Source organism: Mixophyes fleayi, chromosome 11 (genome assembly GCF_038048845.1).
Source record: "Mixophyes fleayi isolate aMixFle1 chromosome 11, aMixFle1.hap1, whole genome shotgun sequence".
Lineage (NCBI taxonomy): Eukaryota > Metazoa > Chordata > Amphibia > Anura > Limnodynastidae > Mixophyes > Mixophyes fleayi.
In genome coordinates this window covers 95,760,946-95,785,572 of record NC_134412.1, presented here as the reverse complement: position 1 = coordinate 95,785,572, position 24,627 = coordinate 95,760,946, and the positions used below count along the sequence as shown (strand labels likewise).

At 42.2% G+C, this 24,627-nt stretch overlaps 1 protein-coding gene across 3 annotated transcripts in view; it reads left to right on the top strand.

The window, feature by feature from the left end:
* The window catches only part of KIRREL3 (kirre like nephrin family adhesion molecule 3), a 541,498-nt gene that overhangs the window by 390,705 nt on the left and 126,166 nt on the right, over positions 1-24,627 (top strand). The window lies entirely within an intron of this gene.

Sequence of the window (24,627 nt, the reverse complement as noted above, 5' to 3'; positions counted from 1 at the left end):
TATGCATTTGTCAGCAAAGACTGTACTGCGCTGTTTTTTCAGTATCCTTTCTTGTCACAAACCCTGCACATGTCCGTGTAACTACTCCCTGTATCCTGGGTGAGGAGGGGCTCCAGGGGCAGGTGCCAGGGAGTATGCCCCTGTACCACCCCACAGGCAGACAGCTGGTTACCATTGTTAGTGGGTTCGTACACATTGTTATGCCCCTGTGTATTGTTCCATTCAATGGTGAATGCGACCATAGGTTTCATCCAACCCTGATCACAGCCACTGTACACTCGCAGGGTCCTAGTTAGCTGAGAGACAAATTAGGATGCCTGGGTACAACCCATCCTATTATCACTGAGCTGATGTGTTTCCGTGGCCCTGTCATGGTGCAGTCACTTTTACTGATTCTACAACCACCAAACAAAAATCCCGTCCTTACTTTAATTACTTAAGTCTTCCCTGATAGCGGCTGTGCGAATGAAAGAAACTAGAGCTGCTTTGATGTTTCAAACGCAGCAATGTTCCTATTCTTTGGAGAGAGAGAGAGAGATACATTTGAAGCAGTAGAACAAAGGAGATGTTGTCTGATAATATTGCATACTCTGTAATTAGCACTGGGCACATATCTGTCAGTGTGTGAACTGACCACAGGACTCCAGAGCATTCACAGTGACGGGGGAAACGTCTCGTCCTAAGCAGAAGGCACCGTTATGCTGTAATACTCTAGGAAAGTGCTTACATCTCCCATCCTGTAGTCTACAATAGCTTAATTTGTTCACAGCGGGGGGCTTGGGATAGATCTTCTCAGGTAACTGTTTATTATGTGACTGTGAAGTCTGACAGCTATTCCACACAGCCTTATCAGCAGGGATGAAGGTGAGCATGTGGCCCCCAGTCCAGGAGCCAGTTAATGTCCTCTTAGCAGAACAGGACAATAGTGAGGCCGGCACCAGCCTGTATTAATGCCCCTGATGTGTGCTCACTCAGCCCACCTCCTCTCCTCCTGGTCTTACACGTCCCCTCCCTTCATATGTCAGCAGGAGTCTAATGAAAAACAGCAGCTGTGCTCTTCTCTTTCAATTTACTCAATACATTAGCCTCATGCAAATCATATTTCATACCCAGCTGTGAGCGTCAAACAGTGGGGCCAAGCACAGTCTGGGGCCTGCGTGAGACTTTTCCAGCAATAATCCCTTATTGAGCCCGTCCACCGCTGCTCAAGATGTTCTGGTCTCGGAGACGGGCGGGAGGAGAAGAATGATGTGAGATTGTAGCATATTCCAGAGTATTTCAAGCAGAAACGCAGCTGATCATAACACTGCAAATCTGCAGCCAAGCAACCAAAATACCCGATCCTACCTTGTAAACACCTTTCCCTTATTCCACTGAATTAGTCACCTCTGAATGATGGCTAGATTTGTATTCGGGTGTAATCTGTCATCAAATGCATGTGTGTGGAAATGTGTAGATAAATAAACGCTTTAACGTGATAAATAGACATTTAGGGCCTTATTTAGCGAATTAGCGTTCAACATATTTTGCACTCCAAATGGAACATCTGCCACAAGAATGTGCTTGAGATACATGCGACTCAACATAGGCAATGACCTACTCAGTACAGTTGGACATAATCCTCATCTTTATGCTATCGTTGGGCGGGACAGTGTTAGCATTGCCCTAGTCCTATGTAAGTGTTATATACACAAGAGAGAATCATGTCTTGCCAGTGTTGGCAATAAATGCAAAAGCTACGTTTTCCATATCAAATGTCATGAAATACAAACACACCTATCGTTTCCTGCTTTATAAATCCAATGTGACGCTCCTATCCTACAGGAGTCCAAATGGAAATGACAAATATAATAATCTGAATAGGGGGTCAGAACTTGTCCTAATCTATCAGCGCAGTTACATGAACCTGCCCTTCCTGTACTCGTCTACCTCAGGCCCCCCCCCCATCCCGCCAAGTGTAGATGCGCAGATTCGTGTATGCGTGTTGGCGTACAAATTTGCGGATTTTGCGCTACCCAAATGGGCATACGTCCTACGGGGCATCGGGCCCAAGGTGTTCAGTCGGTGGTCCATGGGATAGACACAGCCCCCAGAACAGTTTGTTTTTGGTGTATCTGGTGAGATTTTGTGTAAGGTATCAGCATTTAAGTTTACAAATTACATTAACCGAAAAATAAGACTTTGAGCGGGTTAGGTGGATTTTTTAAAATGTACATGATAATTTGATTGGTTCATTATTACTGTCATTATTACTGTCTGTAATACTCATCTTAATGTCAAACAAATAGAGGAATTAGGTGTAAAATTACTGCCCAACTGTTTTGCTAAATGTTTATAGGAATGAAAATTTTTTTGTAGCAGAAAGCAGAGAATATACAGCTAACTAAACAGTGAAAATAAGCCCAGCTGCTATGAATAACTCTTTCATCTGCAGATGTAGGTATTGTTTAATAAAAGTACATTTTGCATATCTGCTTTGCCTGCATAATAATCTTACACCAACATCCATCTGGCCCATATATGTGACAGGTGTCAGTCTGTCGCTGAGCTCACATTCTGATCACTGGGAATCTGTCACTCTTATCATTGATGTTTCCACTTCCTGAAATCCTATTGGCCGATAATCCTCTCACACATAAATATTTGTCGCTCTGTCTTATACCCGTGTGTAAAATGTATCAAATATTTATAACTTTATTTCCTCAATAAATTCACATTACTTTTTATTCAGCCTTTTACTCTTAATGCATTTTTTATTCAGTGGAAGGGACTTAATACCGTCCTTCTGGCTGCCTAATGCATCTCCTTGCTGTCATTCACGTTTATCTGATGAGAATCCATCATCCTGTAATTATTCAGTTCTGGCTGTGATCAAAGCCTTAAGTCTGTAATCACACACGTGTGTGGAGAGTCCGGAGCATGTGTACAGAGGACTCTGCTAACAACATGTACAGTAGCACAAAGCTTCACTGATGCTTTGTATCTGTTTATAAATGAGTTGGTTGTTTTTACTGCCAGTTATACCATACGTTTCCATGCCTATCATTCTTCTGTCTGCTCTCTGCCACCAATGGTCTCATATCAATGGAGGGGTAGGGTGGGGTACGCCTGTAGCCTGTTGTCTATACAGAGGATCAGGCACTGGGAGTCCCCGGCATTGCTGAACTTTTCTGGAACGTTCGTCCTTCCCCCAACGTTAGGTTAGAATTATACCCATGTTACTTCCAGTAACGTGAGGAGGAGACTGCTGTCTGGTATCAGTGACTGTGGGGTACAGGGGGGGAGGTGACCTCCTGTATAAGGCTGCTGTTGAACAGGTGATTCTATATTCCAGTTGGCAGATTGTGACATCACGTTTATAGACAATGCAGCCTGTAACAGCGGGTGACACAGAATTTCAATGTAAAGACTGATTTGCCATTGCCAATTACACACTTTGACCTAATATGTGGAAGACTTCATCCATCCATTGTGATTCTGTGTTTGTTCATGTGCAGCGGATGATTGATATCTCTGTCTCTGTGCTCCCATTCTTCCTGCCCCCGGCTCCAGCTCGCACCATTCCCGTGTGCTGCTGCCAGCTGACCCATTTGTCATTGCATTTTCATTCACCTTTGTCTATCCACTGGATAATCTGTCTCTGTCCTTCACTTCTGTGTAAGTGCTGATCAACAGTGATTGGGCTTTGTGTGTGAATAATACCCAACATTCCACATTTTACTGTACACGGCTCCAACACTGAGTGTGAACACCATGTTACATGTAAGAGCAAAACATACACGTTTGGGAGAGTTTATTTAAATAGATCTATTCATCAGATCCATAAAAGAGGGATACATTGGAAGGAAAGAGGAAATCTGGGAGGTGTGTATTCCACACAGGAGAGCCGATATGTTGCAGCGCTGGGGTGCTCAGTCTGCAGTTGGGCAGCTGTTGATTACCCTGTATCACTTATAGATTAAAGATGCCAGGACAGATTTATAAATTACAATGTTTATAAAGTGTCAAATGATTTGTTGATGTTTTAAGTTCCGTGGACGCTCCTGTTCATCTCTCACCTCAATCCTACACGTGGTACAATCCTGACAACACAAAATTGGACGAGGTCCGACCGTTGGCTGCTCTGGCCAGACAACTGGAACTCTTCCAGTGTCAGAGGGGCCTGTTAGTCGGAGAAGGATCAGATGGTGGAAAAGAAGTGAGAAGGTAAAGGGCAGAGTAAAGATGGATAAGGGGAAATCAGTAAAGGTGTAAAATTTTAATAAAACAAATTGCAAGTATAAGAATAGGAAATAAAAAGGTAAAACAATCAAGTATAAATTAAATATTAGACAGTGTAGGTATATCACAAACGTATTTCACCATGTGTAGTGGCTTCTTCAGTGGGTTCTGTGGGCACCTGAGCTCAACGCATTAGGAACCACAGACCAGGACCTAATTATCACAACTAGACCCCTTTGGACAACAACAGCCAAGGGAAACCCTTACTGTCAACCAACCACAGTCTGCGCTCCACGGCTGAGAACAGATGAGTATTACTAGGTGGAGGAACCAGTGTCTGTAGCGCACCTATACCAGCTAAGCGCAATTAGTAAATCCATACACTATCTCTGGGCCAATAGAGGTCATCTTCCGTAAGCTTTTACTAACATGTCTGATAATGGTAGTGTGGGGGCCACACGGTGCAGTATTGGGGAAGTTCTCCAGCTTTCACTGGCACTACGGAAGGGGGAGCAGGAAAGAAGACACATGTGGTAAAATAACTATGAATGTAAATGGTTTTAGAGCAAATGGCTATTGTTATTGGTATACTATGAAATGTTAGTGTTTTAGGAATGGTCACCTTCTAGTCATCTGCTTTTTGGGAGGGTCAGGTTTAAACCCCATAATAAATTATCCACTAAATGTTCTTATGCCACAAATAGGCTTGATTGATTACTTGAACAAAATATTGAAGGCAGAATTGGGGTTAGTAGGGGGGGAGGTTGCAAATTAGTGATGTGGATTTATGTGGGTCTGCTGGATTTGTTTTATAGGACTATCTTAAAAAAAAGAAAATTATAGATACAATAAGTTATTATGATGAGCAATGTATCAATATATAATTACCCAGACTGACTAGTATATTATATAGCCCCAATGACCAGCACGTTGCGCGGCCCCAATGACCAGCATATAGTACGGCCTTTATGATGAACGTAGTACTCTGATCCTAATGAGTGTTCTCTCTGAGGGTTTTGCTTTGGGATTGATGTTTGGGTCACACTTGGAGTTTGGTGTTTATGCTCCAGTTTGGGGTTTTGCCTCAGTTATGGTAGGGCTGGGATGGGGATAATTTTGACGCTTCTATAATTTTGACACTTCTGTACTCAATGCGGCTGCTAGGCTCATCTTCCTCTCACGCCGCTCCTCCTCTCTCTACCATGCCTTACACTGGCTCCCCTTCCCCTACAGAATCCTCTTTAAACTCCTTACTACCACTTATAAGGGGCAGTAGACTGGGAGAGAGCTTTGTATCTCTAACCTCCTCACCATCCACACTCCTGCCCGCTCCCTGCGCTCAGCAAACGACCGTCGCCTCCCCTCCACTCTAATTACCTCTTCCCACTCCAGAATCCAAGACTTCTCCCGAGCTGCCCCCCTGCACTGGAATGACCTCCCTCGCTCCATCCGTCTCGCACCCAATCTATGCTCCTTCAAACGGGCACTCAAAACTCACCTGTTCCTGAAAGCCTTCCAACCGTCCACTTAACCCTCATCTACTCTGCAGTTCACCCCCCTCTTCCCTGCCCCTTTTTTCTCCCTCGTATCACTGCCTCCCTTTCGTGCCTGTTTTGTCCACCTCCCCTTAGGATGTAAGCTCGTATGAGCAGGGCCCCTCTTCCCCTCCTGTCTCCATACCGAATCTTCTGCTCCGTATGTCTGCCCGGAGTTTCTGAAGCATTGGTTCTGTTTATTGTTCTGTAATGTTTCACCCTGTATAGTCTACTGTTTGTACGATGTACGGCGCTGCGGAAACCTTGTGGCGCCCAACAAATAAATGATAATAATAATTTTCATGAAAATGTAAAAGTAACCAGTCATGGAGCGGGAGCTGAAATACAGAGCTACGGCCGCTGTGAGAGATATGAAGCATGTTTGGTGGGTGGGCAAATGGAGGAGATTTCATTTCAAGCAGCAGTGACACAAGTATAACTCTGTATTCTCATTAGTGACTGGTCCCACATACAGGGGGTGTAACGTTTTCTCCATGCCTGGAGAAGGTCCGCAGAGAGCACTTCAATGAATCTGTCCTTACACATTGCACGTGCCGCACCAATCATATGATCATGAGCGATCTCCAGCCTGGTACATACATCCTCTGCAGCCTTTAATCACTTCACTTGTAGCATCAACATGTTGATTCTGTACAGCTGGATGAAGTACTTTGATTTGCTACAGTCTGATATTAAATCAAATTAGCCTCTGTCAGCAGAGTCTATAAAACTGGAGTTGATCTTGGGACGATCACACAATCTGTGTGTATGAATCTCTTGTATTTTTTTCTTGACGCTTGACAGAGCCTTAATGGGTGGACTTTAGGTTTCAGCACATGAGAAATCACGTGCAAACACTGGTCCGGAGTGATTAAAACGGAGTCTGGCAGGGCCAGGATCTTGATGAATGCTTTCTGTAATTCCAGCAGCATCTCTATCACATGGCTCTGCTGGGGACATCCATCTTCCTCCACAGAGATCTCAGCTAATGGCAGCTGCAAGACCCCCCCCCCCCCCAGCGTTTTTTAACCGTGAACCTATAAAGAAGGGGTTGTCACCACTCTCCAATCAATATTGTACAAAAATAACCCAGTTTCTACCTGCTGTCTGGTGCTAGAGAGCAGCCCGGGTGGAATTATGCTGAGCATCAATAATCTCCGTCACTTTGGTAACTGCATTTGGTCCCAGCGCAGGCTGTAATTTCTGTGGATGTTGCTGACTGCTCTGGATGTTGAGGCTCCTGTAGTAATTGTAATATTTCTTCACTTATACTGCAATAGAGAACACAAGGATAGAGTTCTACTAATGCTAATAACTTTGTCTAGAGGCTCACAGCGGGATGTGGTGCTTGATATATTTCCAGGGGAGGGGACATCAAACTAAAAGCTGAAATTATAAAACCTTGACCAGGTGAATATTTAGTAGCCATGGACCATAAGACACAACAATGCCCATGTGAGTCATTGTGTATTTAATTAAAGTTATTCTCTACCTTCAGATGACTTGGTTGTAATACACTCCTGCAACTCTTACTTATTTTTTTCTTTTTTGTTTTCAGCTTCTGTCTGCTGATGATACACATATATTGCTAAAAAGCACAGAGATATTTATGCCATCAAATGACGTGATCCCCTTTAGTTGCCCGTCTTCTATTGTTGCCTATGTTCTTGCCGGGGAGAAGGGCCATTTTCAGTTATGTGTTTGATCGATTTCTGTCTGTGAAGACAATTACACATGGAATATACATTTTCTTGTACAATATCAATGTTTACAATGTATTTTTTTTTAAACAGAAGATCCAACCCCAAATAAATGTCCTCAGTTGGCTTTCTCATCCATCCCCCAAACAATAAACTGCAGTGATTGTGTTATGAGTGGCTTCTATAATCCTTAGTGGCACCATTTGTTTATTAATCCAGGTAAAGTGAATTTGTGTAGTGACGCTAACATAAAGCTGGAGTATTGTTACGGTTACACGATGCCGCTGTCCAGCTTGTCTGCTGCCTGCTGGTCGCTACTTTGCTCCTCAAAGGCTGATTCCACATTTCAGTGTCTTTTAAAAGAAATCTCTCAGCCCTCTTACCTGAATTTCGGGAGTGCCTCCTTTGCTTTGTTTGGTTCCTTTGAGGAAGCTGGTCCTCCATGGAGTATGACCGCATTTGCAGAGTAAGCTGCAATAAAACTTTGATGAGCATCTCCTGCCATTTAACTTATTACTAACTTAGATTATTTGATTGCCTACAGCTAGATATGACTATAGTGCTGGAAGGCTCAGGTACTTCTCAGGCTTGCCTTGGTGTTGTATAATTCCACACGTACGGGACCCACACTGTCACAGGGGTGCCGCGGCCAGGAAGAGAACAAAAACTTAACAATCCGGCGGCACCTGGGACCCAGCATCCTCCTCGCTTCTCACTGATTGTCGTGACGTCATCATGCCAGACATTCAGTTACAAGTGGCGGGAGAGAAGGATGCTGGGTCCCGGGCGCCGCTGGATTGGGACTTTTTTGGGGGGTTTTTCTTGTTGTTTTTTTCTCTTCTTGGCCCCCAGGATGCAGAGGGGGCTGAGTGTGCAGAGATAAAGGAGGGCACAGAGTGTGTGGATGAAGGGGCACAGTGTGAGTTAGCTGTAAATTATTCTTTTACAGAAATATAATTGAAAAAAAATGTTTAAAAAATATTCTTTTCCCTTGGATTTATGTGTATTATTTTTGCATACAACTAAATAAGTATTTCTGTCCTGACCTAAATACTTAATGTTTTTTTTGACGCAACTACTTATTAAAATAAAAATTGAAAATATTATGGAGACTCTAAGGGTGCCGCGAACTGCAAAACTTTAGGAACCACTGTGCTATGTCCTCCCAGCAGTATATCTCCTGAATGTAAACAGACATCATTAATTACATTAGTGTTTTATTAAGACAAGCGGCACACGTGTTGCAAGTAATTTACATCTAGGCGTTTGTAATTGAATTATAATTACAGTGAGATACGGAATGTTGGGGGGAGTCGATCACTTTGTTATTAAGGGCGACGGAGGATTGTAACTGTCATAGTTGTTTGCCTGGCACCCAGTATCGCTCAAGGACTCTCTCAGGAGCTAATGGGCCTTTCATTCTGCATCTGGTTTAGTTGGCTGTACACAAACATGTCTGAACACCTCGTCTTCTTGTCGTGTGTGAGAACGCTGAGATATTAATCATCTCTCTGTGTGACCCTGTGGTTGCCGGGCAGCCATTTTTATGTGCGGTGGTAAAGCGACTCTAGCCCCTCTGGGTGAGAAGACATATCCAGCGAGGGCACAAGTTCATCGCAAGCACTTCACGATCAGCAGTTGAGAAGGCATAAGGCTGTTTGTAAAGACAGCAGCTATTTTAGTCTATCCATCATTATTTTTATTGAAGGCCCTAAAATCTATTGGCATGCATGTTTATTTTTACTACTGAGACAAACCGGGCAGCCAACAGATGGGCCGGGAAACTAAGCGGTGCTTAGTCAGTTCTTATTAATGGATGTTACACAGATTTATGCAGAAATCTAATTGGAAAGTTGGGTGAGCACTAGGTCATGGTATCGCCCATATTACTTTTAAATGGACTTTATTGTGTTAACTTTTTTTTATCTATTTATTGTGTTTAAAAAAAAAGCTTGTATTAAGTTATTCAGTTATTTTTTTACCATCTTGGCATGAAATTTAGGTGCTATAAGATGCATTTTATCTCCTACTGATTATATTAAAGTATTATTACACCTTGACATTGAAATTTTAGGATGTAAACCATGGAGGCAAAATACATTGTTCAGGGTTACCCTGACATTCCATTGTCCTGCAGTCAGGATAACGTGCTGATTGTGTAGGACAGTTCCTCTAAATTGGGACTGCTCCCACAGAATCAGACAATAGGAGAGAGCAGCTAAATGTGCCTACCTGTTCTTGCAGCTTTCACTAACGGCTGTTGCCATAAGCTCTGTTGCTGCCAGGACTGGAATGTTGGGACCCTGTTTGGAAGAGGGAGCTTGTCACCTACAGAAAAGCTGAGTAATGAGTGAAGACTCTAGACCAGGCCTGGCAAACCTGTGGCTCTCCAAGTGTTGTGAAACTACAAGGCCCAGCATGCTTTGCTAGCCAACAGCCAGCCAATAGATGGCAGGGTATGCTGGGACACAACACCTGGAGAGCCACAGGTTGGCCAAGCCTGCTCTAGGCATTCCTCCCCGAACATTTAATATTTAACACCCACTTTAAATATATAGACCTCCTTCCCCCCAACTAGTCCTGTAATTAAATTATTAACTCCCACATTTAATACAGAAACCCATATTGAATTATTAGCCCCATACAATTTATTAATAGCACCGATTAATCCTAGTTTACATTAATAGCCTCCTCATTTAATAAAAGAGACTGCCCAGACTAAATTAATATCGCTCATTTGCTACCACATTACATAAATAGCCCCCAACAGCTTTCACATCAAGTTAGTACCCCTCACTATATTAAATTAATAACCCCCCCCCCACATTTAATAATACACCACTACAACAGACCACCACACTTACCTGATGCAGAGACAATTCTGTGTGGCACTTTCCTCTGTCTGCTTCCTGCACAGACTGGGTGGGACTGGCCCATGTGGTGGGGAGAGAAGGGGTGAAGAGCCACAGTAGGAAAGACAATTAAGGAACAAGAGGGGGAGCCAGAAGGACATCAGGAAGGAGATCCTCTGTCTGACTGTGCGACCGACTGGGATGTGAGCAAGTCAGGGCAGGGGGATGACTGCAACAGGACATTTAATAAGGTGGCTAGTCCCTGAGGAGGGGCTAACCATGAGGAAAGACAAATGCCAGGGCCCCCTCCCTATAAAGGATGCGGGGGTGTGGGGTCCATCCGGGATTTCCCCCGTAGTCCAGTCCAAGCATAGCTGAAGCTTCATCTACATCTTCAGGACTGTGTCCTGGTGAGATCTGAAATCAAAAAGCTGAGACTGAGTTATTTTGCCATCTTTAGCCTTGTCCTTGTGCACACATCAGCCAATTCACACTGAACATTACTGCAAAGCAAGTCTGCCAGCCTATCACTCAGCATCTGACAGCTCCGTTAGAGTAGTGCCTCCACCCTAACATGGCAATCCTCTGCAGCGGGGTTAGAGACTATCATAAGCGTATTTAATATAGTTTAGTATAAACACTTTAGATATTCCATGTATGTTATTCAGCTGACGTACATTATTGTTGTTGATTAGTGGCTTTACTCCCGATTTAAGCATTTGGCTACAGTTACAATATGTTATGAAATTACATCAGCTGAATATTCACTGCAATATCAGACAAGTGTGATCTCAAAACATAGGTCCCTTTCATTTAGTGTCCACATATAGCAAGTAGACCCTCCCAGCGGAACCTTCCCTCGATCCAGGAGCCGTCTTGTGCTGGAGGGTTCAGTCCATCTATTCCTCTTCAGTAGCTCCATAGCTGATGGACAGGTTGTAGAACTTGACTGAGCTGCAGCAGTGAAAATGAGCTGGCTTCATACAATGGAGGCTTCAGAATCAGGTTTTTGGAATCTCGGCTGGTCCCAGGTCTGTGTCAGGCATTACAATGGCTTAAAGTATGTATAGTCACTCTCTGTAATAGAAGAGATCTTAGTCATTGGCAGTAGGCATGACTAACATTATTCCGCACCTTTACAGAGCATTTCTTCTCCCTTCAAACTCCCCTTAACATGGCTTGTGTCTCAGAGAATGAGAATAGGTAATATTGCTCTCCATTGGCTCTCACTCACTAATGAGACAAAGCAATTCATCAGCAATTAAAGGCAAAACTTTAAAGGGAATTAAGGCTAGCAAATATACATTTATAACTTTGATAAAAGTGTCATGGGTTTTTAGGACTTATTTTTTTTATTAATGCTATATTAAGTGGCTTTATGATGTTTTTGTTGTTGGCTGTATAGCATACACACATGTAAGCAGTGCAGACAGATAATTTATAAATGCTTTCCATTTTTATGTTCTGGTCACAAAGTACCTCAGTGATGTCACTGGCTCTTGGTGAGTGGATTGGCTGCATTCTCTGTGATGTCACTGGATAACAGTGAAGTGCAGTGATGAGCAACAGACGGCCCTCCGGGTTGTCACATGCGGCCCCCAGCTTCTTCCTGTTTTATTGTCAGATGTGTTTTGGTATATTGTGTAACACTTGTATAACATGCCTGCTGATGTCTTCTTACAGATAGGCGTCTCTTTCGTTGATGAAATGAAATGTTTTAACTTATTGCTGATATTAGGATATTGTCCATCCCTTAGGAACGTTGGAGAGCTTGCCCGTGTGACCCCTGACTTGTATCACTGGTGTAAGTGAACAGGTCCTTTCAAAGAACTATTACTTTTTTCCCATACAGTGTGGTATCACAGACATCTGTGTTATAGTATGTGAATACACGGTACATCATACAGTGGTATCTTGTGACATTACACAACATCAAAGGCTGCGTTTCTTATTAGAGTCCTTGTCGGCATCACAGAGGGGGTAACACAATAGCTGATGTCCATACAAAGGTATTGTGCTGCCCAGATATTCTGGTCTATGAGTACTTAGGCTATTATTTTGTAGCTGTAACAGTCACATGTGATCTACTGCAGACCATTGATCCTTTTATTGCCAATCTAATAATAAGCAGTGCTTCCTATTTCTGCAGCTGATTGCTGAAATTCTATAACTCTAAGTGTATACATTGTAGAAACTGGAGTGGTAAGGTATGAATGAACAGTGCATTCAGTAAAAATACAGCAAATGATAATATATTGGTTTTCAAATGACAAACTCAATAGTCCAAGTGCATTAAAATGTGATTGATCTGTTTTACCTGCAAACAATATAGGGTTTATTTTGAGAGTACTGTCCTGGCCAACAGTTTTGAGTGTTGTTGTGCTGTTCTAATTTTTGGGGCTTGGAATAGGCTGGGCTGGCATATTATGCTGTGGTCAAATGTGGCCACAACCTGTCAATCAGGTGTGGCTCATGCGGAATGTTGGTAGTATGTGATGCGGTGATGCATTAGCTGAGCTCACGTCTGCTGTTTTGTCGCTTACCCGATTGCCTCCATAGCACAGCGTTGTGCCTCTCAGCCAAAATGGATCAATTTTCATGCTTTAAAAAAGCTTGTATACTTTTTATGTTCTGTGAGATTAAAGATGAAATTCCATGCGCAAAATCATATTCTTAGCACTATCTTCTATTTACCAATACTGAGTCATCCCATTCCTCCTCTTATTACACGTTTGATTTTATGAGGGTTTATCGTGTTTTCGTTCAAGCTGAAATAATAGCAGTTTAAAACCCACATTTTTTTTTAACAAAGTGGAATTCACAAACATTTCTTGCTAAATAATACTGATACTTTTTCTTAAAACCATCTAAACATGATAAATCAGTGAATAAAAATGTAGTCCTTTTTATCATCAATTACAAATTTTAGTGAATATTTATTTTTAAATTCTGTTTAAATGGATTGTAAACTTAATTATGAGTAGGATGCAGCAAATTCCTGCAGCCATTTTGAATGAAGCCATCGTTAAGAGTAAAGATCATCTGATGTGATCAATGTGGTTCCAACGCACAAAGAGATTTAGTAACAAAATATAACAAAGTACAACTGATATATGCTGCACACTGGATCCAGTAACGGCTCATCAATCCTGACGTCTGTGTTGTCAAAAAGTGTTACTGTACCAGTGGCCTGTTTATATACAGTTTGGTTTGTAAAAACTAGAGATGTTCACTGACCCCCGTGAAGAGGTTTTGGATCTGGATTAGCTTCGGGTTTTGGTTTTGGCCAAACCGCCCTCGTGTGTTTTGGTTTTGGATCTGTATTTTTTTAGAAAAAATTGCTAAAAGATGCTAAAATCACATAATAATGTAGGATAAAAAAAATGCTAAATTATCAACCTCAAGAACACTAATTTCAAGTCATTTGCAATCAATTTTGACCACCTCACAGGCAACATTATTTTTTTCATACACTTTCGGGCAAATACTGCAGCGACCTGGCTGGATGGTAAGCGACAGAGCAATGACTCAAACACACGGCAGTTCCTACCACATCTAGGACACATTGGCACACAGCAGTGGCAGAAAGGAAAAGTCAGAAGAAAGCCTGCAAGGCCTAGTATTTGTATTTTTTTGCAATGAGAATTATCAATGGAGCTCTCCTGAATGTCACTGTAGACTTTGTTGAACACTGCTACCCCCTCCTCTTTCAATTCTATCTATTTGGCTGACCAACTGCTATACACAGTGTGCTACCCCTCTGTGTGCGCCGTGGAGGACGGTATTTATAAATTTCAAAACTCGCGAGATCAGATTATGTAACAATGACTTTTTGCTTCGTTTACGATTCCGAAATAGCGCAAAAGTACTGAGCTGGCTCGGTACTAGGATCCCCTAAGTTCGAGTGTGTTCGGTTCTCGAGGAACCGATCCTGAGCATCTCTAGAAAAAACAAAACAATGTTAGTGTTATCTGTGTGTCCAATGTGACATCAAGATAGTTCTTCATTGGTTCAGGGTTTAAGATAGTCCAGTACAGTGCAGATCACAGGTCAATTCAAACAATGCTTCTCCAAAGGTGGGGACAACTCACTTCAACAGCTGTGTAAGTGTCTTGTCTCAGGGAATCGCCAAATATCTGGTTTAATCTAACCCATTAACAGAGTATTAATCTTATGCTAATCATAATTAGCGATGGCAATGTTCGCGATTGCTTATCCGATGGTACCGGATTCCTGCTGGTAAAATGTGGATTAATAAAAGACCAAACACAATACATTTCTTATGACCTGAACCATAATTATCTTTAATGTAGGTTTACCTTTGTGTAATAAAATCTCTAGCTCTTAATAATAAAAGAATGTGAGTTGGAAACTTTATTAAAAGTGCACTATTACAAATGTAGGTGCGAATGTAGATGTATTTACTGGGTTTTCATATGTGATTGTGTATTTTAAATTTGTTATAGTTTCCTGTGCGATTGTTAAACTACTTCATCCAAATATTTGACTTCAACAAGACTTTCCTACAGAACGTAGGTCGATGGGTACATTGACTAGGCAGCTATAGAAAACGCATCTACTGCCCGAATCTTGTGTTTAGTTATAGCTGTTTGTTGTCTGAGTAACCGATAAAGACAGAGACTACGGAGTACTCCGACTTATGTGATATAACTAACTTCACAACTGTGTACACAAAAGCAAATGTCATCTAGCCTGGTTGCTTATATTATATGACGACATCTGACCACCACATGTGATCTCATGGAATGGTGGGCAATGTAGGGGTCACCAGACGTCTGTCACACTCCGGCTTGACTCGTCAGAAAGTGGAAGGGTGAAACACATCTTTATCATGTGCAGCAGGAGACCTAGTAAAATATCTGCACCTCATAGTGACAAAGACGGAGCGTGAGGGATAGCTGTGTTCTTTTACCCAGGGGTCGGAGGAAAAATGGTAATATATCATAAAGAAATAACAAAAGGCGTTTGTGCGATATCAGCAAATCTGAGGAGGGGAATGAAAGATGGATGTGTATCTTGGAGCAGAAGAGAGATTAATAATGTCAGCAATACCTAAGAAATACCAAGAAGTGGGAACAGGTGAATGAGGGACAGCCAGGTCCTGCAGACGGGAGTGATAGATGGAGACTGTAGCAGTGATTCTACAGAGGAGAATGAGAAATGGATGTGAACGTGGCACTATTTGAACAATGCTGCTGGAGAAGAATTAATATTGAGACTTTGTAAGGAGTTGGGAAATAAAAAAAACATTGGACAAAAACTATAAACGAGTAGGGACAGGTCTAGGCAATGAGCACATGAAATACACAAACTGTGTTATATTATGTTTCTGGTGGCTGCTGCATTCTTCTGCCAAGCTGGAAGTTATTACTTGTAATGTATGTCTGTCTTACTTGTCTTTCATCAACCAGCCACACCCAAAATGTTTTATGATGGAATACGTCAGTAAAGGCAAACTATGGGGTCTACTTATTGGTAGGAGAAAAAAAGCGTGCGGTTTAATGAATCTAGGGATTTTTATCTAATTATAAGAGCTCCCTGGTTGGTGAAGGATATCGCAGGGTATTGCTGGCAGTAGCCTTCACTCGGAGCCTTCCGCAAAGCTTGCCCATGCAAGGCCAGACGTCCTGTTCCTATGCGCATCAGAAGGACTGGCCTGGTGAGTAAGGGGCACATTTATCATTATTCGGCAAAAGTGAGAAATAGTTATCCTTGCGATAAGGATTGATAAGGATTGAACTATTTCTCACATTTATTAAAAAGGGAACACAGAAACAGCAGTTCCAAAAAACTGCTGTTTCTGTGATAGAAAAAATCACACTTACCCCCCTCTTCGGACGCGCTGTCTTGGGATCTCCTCTTCCTTCAATTGTGTGCATGTGCACTGTACATGCGCAAAGTCCCCGCTCTGTCTCTGCAACTATCGTTGCAGAGAGAGTGCGCTGAGTGACAGGGAGGGATCATGTGATCCCTCCACACATGCGCTGTCCAGCTCTGCTCTCCGGAGCAGAGCTGACAGCAGTGGATGTCTTCAATTCGGATGATGTACGCCAGCTTCAGCTGGTGAAGCTGGCGTACATTATCAAGACAAGTTCCCGAAAAAAAAACATTTTTCGGGACTTGTTAGATTGCGGCCAGGAGCAGTCACCATTCTGTTGAATGGTGACTGCTCGCAAAAACGATCAGGAGTGCAAAGCAGCAGATATCATGGATATCTGCTGCGATGCACCTTTAATAAATTTGTGGAGGGCACATCGGGACTTTAATTCCACGGTAAGTGCACAATAGTGCACTACTGTGATTTGTTAAATATGCCCCTGAGACTCTGGCTCTCTGGCGATACTGGTTAATCATCTGCGATAGGCAGCAATAAGAAATCTTCCATAACGCAGGGTCTATATCTGGAAACGAGGACCAGGAGAGTTCTTCTGTCATATGTGCAGATGGCCGCCTATAGGAAGTCTGAGAAAGCGTCTAGAAGCACGATGTATATTTTAGTAAGTGAAAGATTTCATGTTATGCTCGGTTGGATATTTTAGCTTCTCTTGGTTGGTACATCTGCTAATTCAAGACGTATATAATGTAATTAGGGCATAACTATGGAGAAGCACACTAAACATTGGGCATGCAACAATTTATAAAAGTGCATTTAAGTAAAACATCCAACACTGTGCACTATACATGATAAATATGCGACATTTTTTAAATTGACACAAATTAATTTCCTGTCGTTGTTTCCACTGTATTCACCAACCAAAATTTTCAAATGTAGTCTTGCCAAACTAAGTGACTTTGTAAAAGTGTACTTTACATAATACCTGTGTATATGGGGGGGACGGGGGTTAGTGGTGGCAAATATGTCATACTTATAAAGAAATGAAAGTTGCTCAATCAATTTATAGGCTATAGCAGGTGCGTGAAAGAGTGGGTTTATCCTAAAAGGAACAAACACACAGAGATCCCCCAGCACACTGCTATAGCCAGCAACAGATTTGCATTTTTATCTACAGTAGAAATAGTAGAAGTTTTAGGGTGGTCCTACCTCTAAACAATGTGCAACTATTAGCAAAGGCGCCGTGGAGAGGCGGGTGGTTTAAACATACATTTGCAAATGTGTGCAACTGAGACTTTTGCACTTTTATCTACAGTAGAAATAGCAGATCTGTTGCTGGCTAAAACTATGTCATGCTTGCCAACTTTTCCTCGTTGGCTTCACGGAGGTCCCGGGGGCGGTGGGTGTGTGGGGGCGGGGCTTGACGAATCACATAATTTTGGCACAGCCGTGCCCCCCACCGCACATGTCACCCGACCTCTCCTCCGGGTTCTGAAGGTAAGTATGATTGAGGGTAGCATGATGCAAATAAATAGCACATTATACCATGAAACGCAAGGTAATATGGCCCTGCCTAGATGATACAATATAAGACCGATGTATAAACATTGCACTCCTGCTTCGCAATGTTAATCATATCTTCTTCCTTGCATCTCACACCTGTCGCACGTATTTATATTTTGGCTACATTGTGTCCTGTTCACTGCACAAGGATATCCTGTCTGCCATAGCACAACATGCCCATTTACTGGCCTTAGTGAAAGGTGAAAACCCTAAAATATATGTCAAACTTACCATAGTCAGAAAGTCAGGAAGTCTGCTGAAAAAATATTCTCCTTCCCAATAGTCACCTTATCTCATCTGTGGGAATCCCAGATATCCATTATCCAGAATGTTCTAAAAGACAGAATAAAATAAAGTAAATATTTGCTACTGACATGTCCTCTCTGCAGTCACTGTGAGGAGCTCTGCTAAACCATTAACGTGGAGGGGAATTGCGGACAGTGTGGGGAAAGTCAAGGGCCATTTTTAAATGTAATATGCAATATTCTGCACCATGCCTAAATATACTATATTTCCAGATCAGAGGGGTTTTTGTAAGTCCCGGATAATACCTCTTGTGCCTTTATAAATGTTGCTAGTAGCTCTTTATAGAACCCACCTTGTGGTTTGAGTGGTCATGCACATAGACCTAGGATGTAGTGTTACCACTTTACACGACGGACAGGTGCAGGCAGATGGAGATCTATGATTCAGTATAAGAGAGTTAGCTGCCCGCTGTTTGTAGAGGAGCATTACGTTCATCCAGCCTCTAAACTCATAATAAACTTGTCTCTTTTCTTGCTGGTATCAGAGTGAGCTTTTCGACCCTCCAGGTAGGCTAGTGCCAGTCCCCCGCTTCCTCATCTAACTGGATTACAAATTACATATTAGAAGTAAAATCATTAGTGACACAGCTGCACTCCCACCGAGTACAGTGGGATTGGCCAGAGAGATAATACTTAACTATCCCCCGCAAGATATGACCCGCTGCCTCTTGCCTAAAATAAACTTTACCCCTAAGAGACCCTCAATAGGATTTTATTGTAACAGCAAAGGAGACTTTACATCAAGATTATATTAAATATATTCTATTATTAGGTAAAAGAAACATTTGAAAAACAAATCTTATTATATTGTATTATGTTATTACACAAAACAGATTAGGAATTTCTAATAGAAACCAGTCGTGTGTCAGATGAGATGCTGCAATATTTCGCTGTGTTGTCCTATTTTATTTATGTCTTTGTTTTATTGGGAAAAAAAAGAAAAAGGACACGGTGTCCTGCCTGGTTTTAAGCTGTTTTGCAGAAATAGCTGTGTGTGGTGTAGGGCTTAGATAGTGAATCTTATATTCTGTAGCTTATTGCTTGTTAGAGAGCATTTCATTAGGGTAGATCAGGGGTTGGCAACCTTTAGCTATCACCGTGTCGGCTAAAATCTAGTCAAGTCCAGGTGTCCCAGGTTTCTGTGGATGGGGGCGGAGGGTTGGTTAGCATTGTTGGCAGGGTTTGTTTTTCTTGAAATCGACACATTTCATCCTTTAACTTGCTTACTTCATCTGGGATCTAAAAAAGCTTTCAGCCCGTCCCCACACACCAATAAACTTCAGAAACACATAACAACATTTAAAGTATAAGAGACTAAGTGTCCAATTCGATCATTGTGGTTCCAAAGCACAATAACTATTTATTAAGATGCAAGGAGATCACATACCTAAAAACAGATTTTACACTAATAATCAGATGCAGGAAAAAGGGACAAATGAGCAGAACAAAAATATCACCAAGATTAGCCTGCGTGGCTAGCCTAGCACAAGAGTGTGACGGGGATACTCTGCCTTCCATTGGTCAGAGCAGTACAATTTATACACTGATGTTGGCATTAATATAATTTATGACCCTATCCCAGTCTCGGGTACACAGGTCATACAAGAACAATGGTCATTGTTACAATGTTTATTTTAGGATAAGAGCTAGTGAATGTAGCACAGACAATGAGAATTACGTAGTAACCAAGTACAATGTAGAATAGTGAGAGGCAATAGAGAATGTTTATCCATCCCAAGGTAATGTTGAATCTGGACAAAGACTCAGTAATACCGCTTTCACACTGCCGCCCAGGTATATGAACCGGGGATATTGCCGGGGGGCAGAGGCTCCCCCAGAGTCAAAATCCCAGGTAGAGTGCATTGATACTGAACACGGGTCTGCCCGGGGTCTCCATGGCAACATCACATGAGGAGCTCTGATTGGCTCCTCTTGTGATGTATTTTTGTTTTTCTTTTACTTTAACATTGTGTCTGGTGAGGCCCGGGTTGATAAACCTGGGTCGCACCATTGATAGTGCAGACTTCTCGGGGGCAGACCCGGGAATTAGCCCAGGAATTAGATCTGGGACCATTCATACTGCACCTTGACCCGGGTCGTCTGGGCTTGCCCCGGCAAAAACCCCGGTTTTTGGTGCAGTATGAATGGGGTATAAATGAATATTGGTACAGCTTCGTATATAACCGTGATATTAATACAACAAGCGATGCAGTTACAACTTTCCGCTACAAAGCACTTACACGACTGCAACAGTGGTGACGTAACCCCTAGTCTCGTCCAATTACAATTGTATCGTACGTAGGGAAAACAATTTATCAGCAACTCTGATTGATTTGACCATTTTAATTTATCTTTAACAAAAAGTTTATTAAAATACACAACCCCTCCCATATGCGTCAGTATTCACTGTGACTGCACTGGACTTTCTATTCACCTTTGTACAAAATCTGATTTATAGAGCAGTAATGGGCTGGTGAGAGGGAAACTGTGTGTACTATAGAGACTTTTATTCGGCTGCAATGTGGAAAAGGCATAAAATGCATCTCATCTGAGCAAATCCTATCCCAATAGCTTCCTCTGAATTGCAGGTGTGGATGCGAGATACATACCTTAGTGAATGATGGAGTTAATAATACCTCAGCGCTGCTGCCCCTTCTCCCCTCCCTTCTGGAGTTTAATCGCAATAAATAAAACTTTCTGCTGTGACCTGTGGGGAGGAAAATGAGATGACCATATAAGATGGTCCCAGAGGCCTCTACCAGTGAGTTTATCCTGAAAAAATAAGTTTATAACAAGAATATATTGGAATCCATTATTCATTTTTGCCTTTAGGGACTCTAAGGATAAGTGTGCCCCCTGCTTCCCTTCAAATCCCACCTAGATTTTTAATCTCTGCATTAATCACAGTGAGGTGGCTCACCCCTCCCTCGGTATGATTACAAATTGCGGGGGCTCTCCACAAGCCCAGAATATAAAGCTTTACCTACATACGGTGACATGAATTATGCATTGCTGCAATGCACTGTCAGTATTTATTGATTTACTTTTCTATTTCCTGTTTTCCACCCGCCGGTTGCACACGCTGAACAAAATATTGTGCCCGTAATAACACCTCATTTCAAAGGTACGTTGTGGTACCATTTGGTGGTGGCAGGAAATTGGCTCAGTGCTCATTTCATAAGCGGGTAATAAAGAGATAATGATATATAGTGTATATAATAACACACTCTCCTACTCATACAATCTCTCTGAAGGAACCCAAACAAAATAACATTGAGGCTGTGTGTTGTGTAGACAGAGGGAACGTACGGTGATAGGGCTAGAGTTACGGAACTAGGCACCCTAGGTGAAGCTCAGCCTGCCAGAGGGTGCACGGCTATGACGTGGAGGATGGCATTGCCACAAGGGGAGGATGATATATTTCCATAATATAAGTTGTTTCTTTGGCTTTAGTACCTTCATTGTTGTCTATTATAATCGTTATTGTATTGTTTTTGTAGCATGTCATGATCAGAATGTTGTTGCAGAGTTTTGGCTTATTATTGTCTTGATAATAACAAGGTATGTTAACTGAAACATCTTGCTCTTTACTGTATCTTGTGTTAATGTATTTTCATTTCTGGGGTGGGGGGTCTTTTGATACATTTTATATTTTCATTGTTTTTTGTTTTTTTTTTCCTGCTTGGTTGTTACTGATTACTAATATAAGAAGAAAAGGGGAGAAGAAATATAAAGATTAACTGAACAGTAATATTTTCCCTTGTGTATCCTAAAGAAATGACGCCTTTTCTTTAAACAAATACATTAGGTAATTGGTAACAATCTTCCAAGTCTAAGCAATAGACGAGGGGGAGGGGAGTATGGGACCATGTACCAGCGAGGCGCACAGTATCTTATGAAAGGTGGATACGCACAAAGTGCCAAGCTCACCGCCAACAGTAAATAGAGATCGCACCTTAATTCGTGTTGCCCCCTCTCAGCCCCCCCCAGTTCACTCCTCCACCAACCCAGTAATACATCCTCCCTTGCCACTTCTAAAAATCCCCATCACCCCCCCCCCCCCCCCCCCGTAATGCCCTTCCCCTTATTAATACACACATGCAATTAATTTCCCATCCTTAACCCTCTCCATTCATTCATCCCCTGACCATTTACATTACTCCCCTCTCCTATCATCTCTTACCTTTTAGAGGAGGGGATGTCGGTCTCTGTGATGTGAGCCTTGGTGACTAGGAGCCTGGTGGTGCATTGTGACCGCACTATGCAGTGCTCCCAAAATATCCTGGACACGCAGTAGCGCAGCATGACGTGTATGATGACATGACCACACAGCCTGCCATCCCCTGCCCCCCTACAAGGTGAGAAACGGTAGGGGAGGGTTGTGCTGGACAGAAAGATGTTCCATAATTACCCCCCCACCCCTCCACATTATCCACCAATGAGGATGGGGGATGACGAATTTATAACCCAGAGGTTGGTACGGGTCCGGCAGGAAAAATAAAATAATGTCACTCATTCAGTTATGTCATAGACATTCTAGGTATCCACCTATATCACTTAATCGGGTGAAAAAACTGTAGTGTGTACCCAGCCTATCGGCTGTTCGGACAGATATCACATTAGTGTGTACGCTCCAATGATGAACTATTGTCTTTCCAAAGCTTATCGTATCATTAGACTTCATTATATAAATGGACTAAAAATCTCATTCAGCAATGTCGTTACAATTCTGCAGTGCATATGCACTCACAACCTGCAGTGTCCATAGATGTTTAAGGAGTGTGAGAGTCCGTCATTTCCTGCAATGGTTAGGACCCATAAAGATCACAGATCTGAAGATAAATCGCGTAAAACGTGTACAGTGTGTACACATGAATTGGCGTGCTGATCGGGAGCTTCAGTCCTTGGTAAAATCGTTAAAGATATCACATCAGGAGAGGTTTTCTGTAGGTAGTGTGTACCCAGCCCAAGTGGTCATGCCCAATCTGACTTTAATTCATAGGCGCTATTAAAGTGCTGCCAGTGCTAAGATTTAGTTTAAAAGCTAATACTCATAGGCAGTAACTGAAGATACCCTAAGTTATCACAAACACAATCTAATTTAATCAGAGTTTGGTTTACACTACTAACACTTCCCTGCATATAGGTAGTGTTATACATTAATTAGTTAGAAAACAAGCTTTTGTAATTATAAGAACACAAAAGACGGAACGTTATTGAATGGGGTTTAATATGACAAAAATACACAATGCTTATTGAATAAAAATGCCAATGTATACCGATTCTTCATAAACATTTAACCTTTAATCATTTCCCATAAGGAATATACTATATACTGAACATGGATTGTGCTTATATGATTCTTTCTAATATGTTCTTCCTGTGTTTGCGTGGGTTTCCTCTCGGTGCTTCGGTTTCCTCCCACACGCCAAAAACATACTAGTATGTTAAGTGGCTGCTATTAAAAATTGACCTTATACACACACACTATTAGGGAATTTAGACTGTTAGCCCCAATGGAGCAGGGACTGATGTGAGTGAGTTCTCTGTACAACGCTGTGGAATTAGTGGCGCTATATAAAGCTGATGATGAGGAGGAGTTTTAGTGTTTTGAAGGTTTGATTGCTCCCCTTTGGTGACAGATAGCAGGACCCTGAAATATGAGCGTTAATTTTGTCATTATACTTAACTTCTGCTTTACCTATTTTGATGAAGGAAAGATAGTATTTTGATAATTATCCTGATTAGCCTCAATATTCATGGCAGAGACACCAGGAAATGACCGGGCTCACTGGGCCCTATTCCAAGTCCACACATCCAGTGGCCAGGGATGATTTTAATCCTTTCCTGGAAGGTAGGCCTGGCACTCCATAGTCACAGGTACACAGAGCGGACGTACGGGATGGTGGCTCCTTATACCTCTTGGGCACAACCAGAATGTCAGCCCCTATTGCTGTGCTACTGATGCCAGTTACTGTTTTGCTGCTGCCAAACAGGAATGATATAAAGTTATGTAGCTGTAAATCGCTAATGATGTATTCTAGTACAACGCTCTTCCCCGCCACACGAGAACGCTTCAGTTCTGATGCTGCCACAGGGCAGAAGTATTCCAAAGTGGAACTCTGCAAACCATTGTCGTTTGCTGGCTCCAGTCATCTGCTTTTTACTACAATAAGGGCAGAAGAACATAAGAAATAACATTTTATTGTTTGCATTATAACCGTTTTTCATGATGTTTATTTTTAGTCAACACCTTAAAAATAGTTTTCAATTCTTAAGACGCTGTAGTGAGCTAGCAAAATAGTGGAGGCCGAATTCAGCAGTTTTCTCCCAGAAATGCACTCGCTTTTCTGTGCATGACATATTCTGTTCATTAAGAAAGTTCTCTCTTGTTGTCACTGTGTGTTTTCTATTCTGCCGGTGATTTGCTGCTGCCTATCTGTCATGCTCACCATCTTCATAAAGCCTGCGTGTCACTGTACTGTCATGGAGCAGGAGCACATCAGGAGGATCCGGTTCTGCATGAGATGTGAGGTCGGAGTCCGCTGTTCTCTACCTGCCATCTCTGCATCGTGTTAGAGAGTCAGGGACACTACC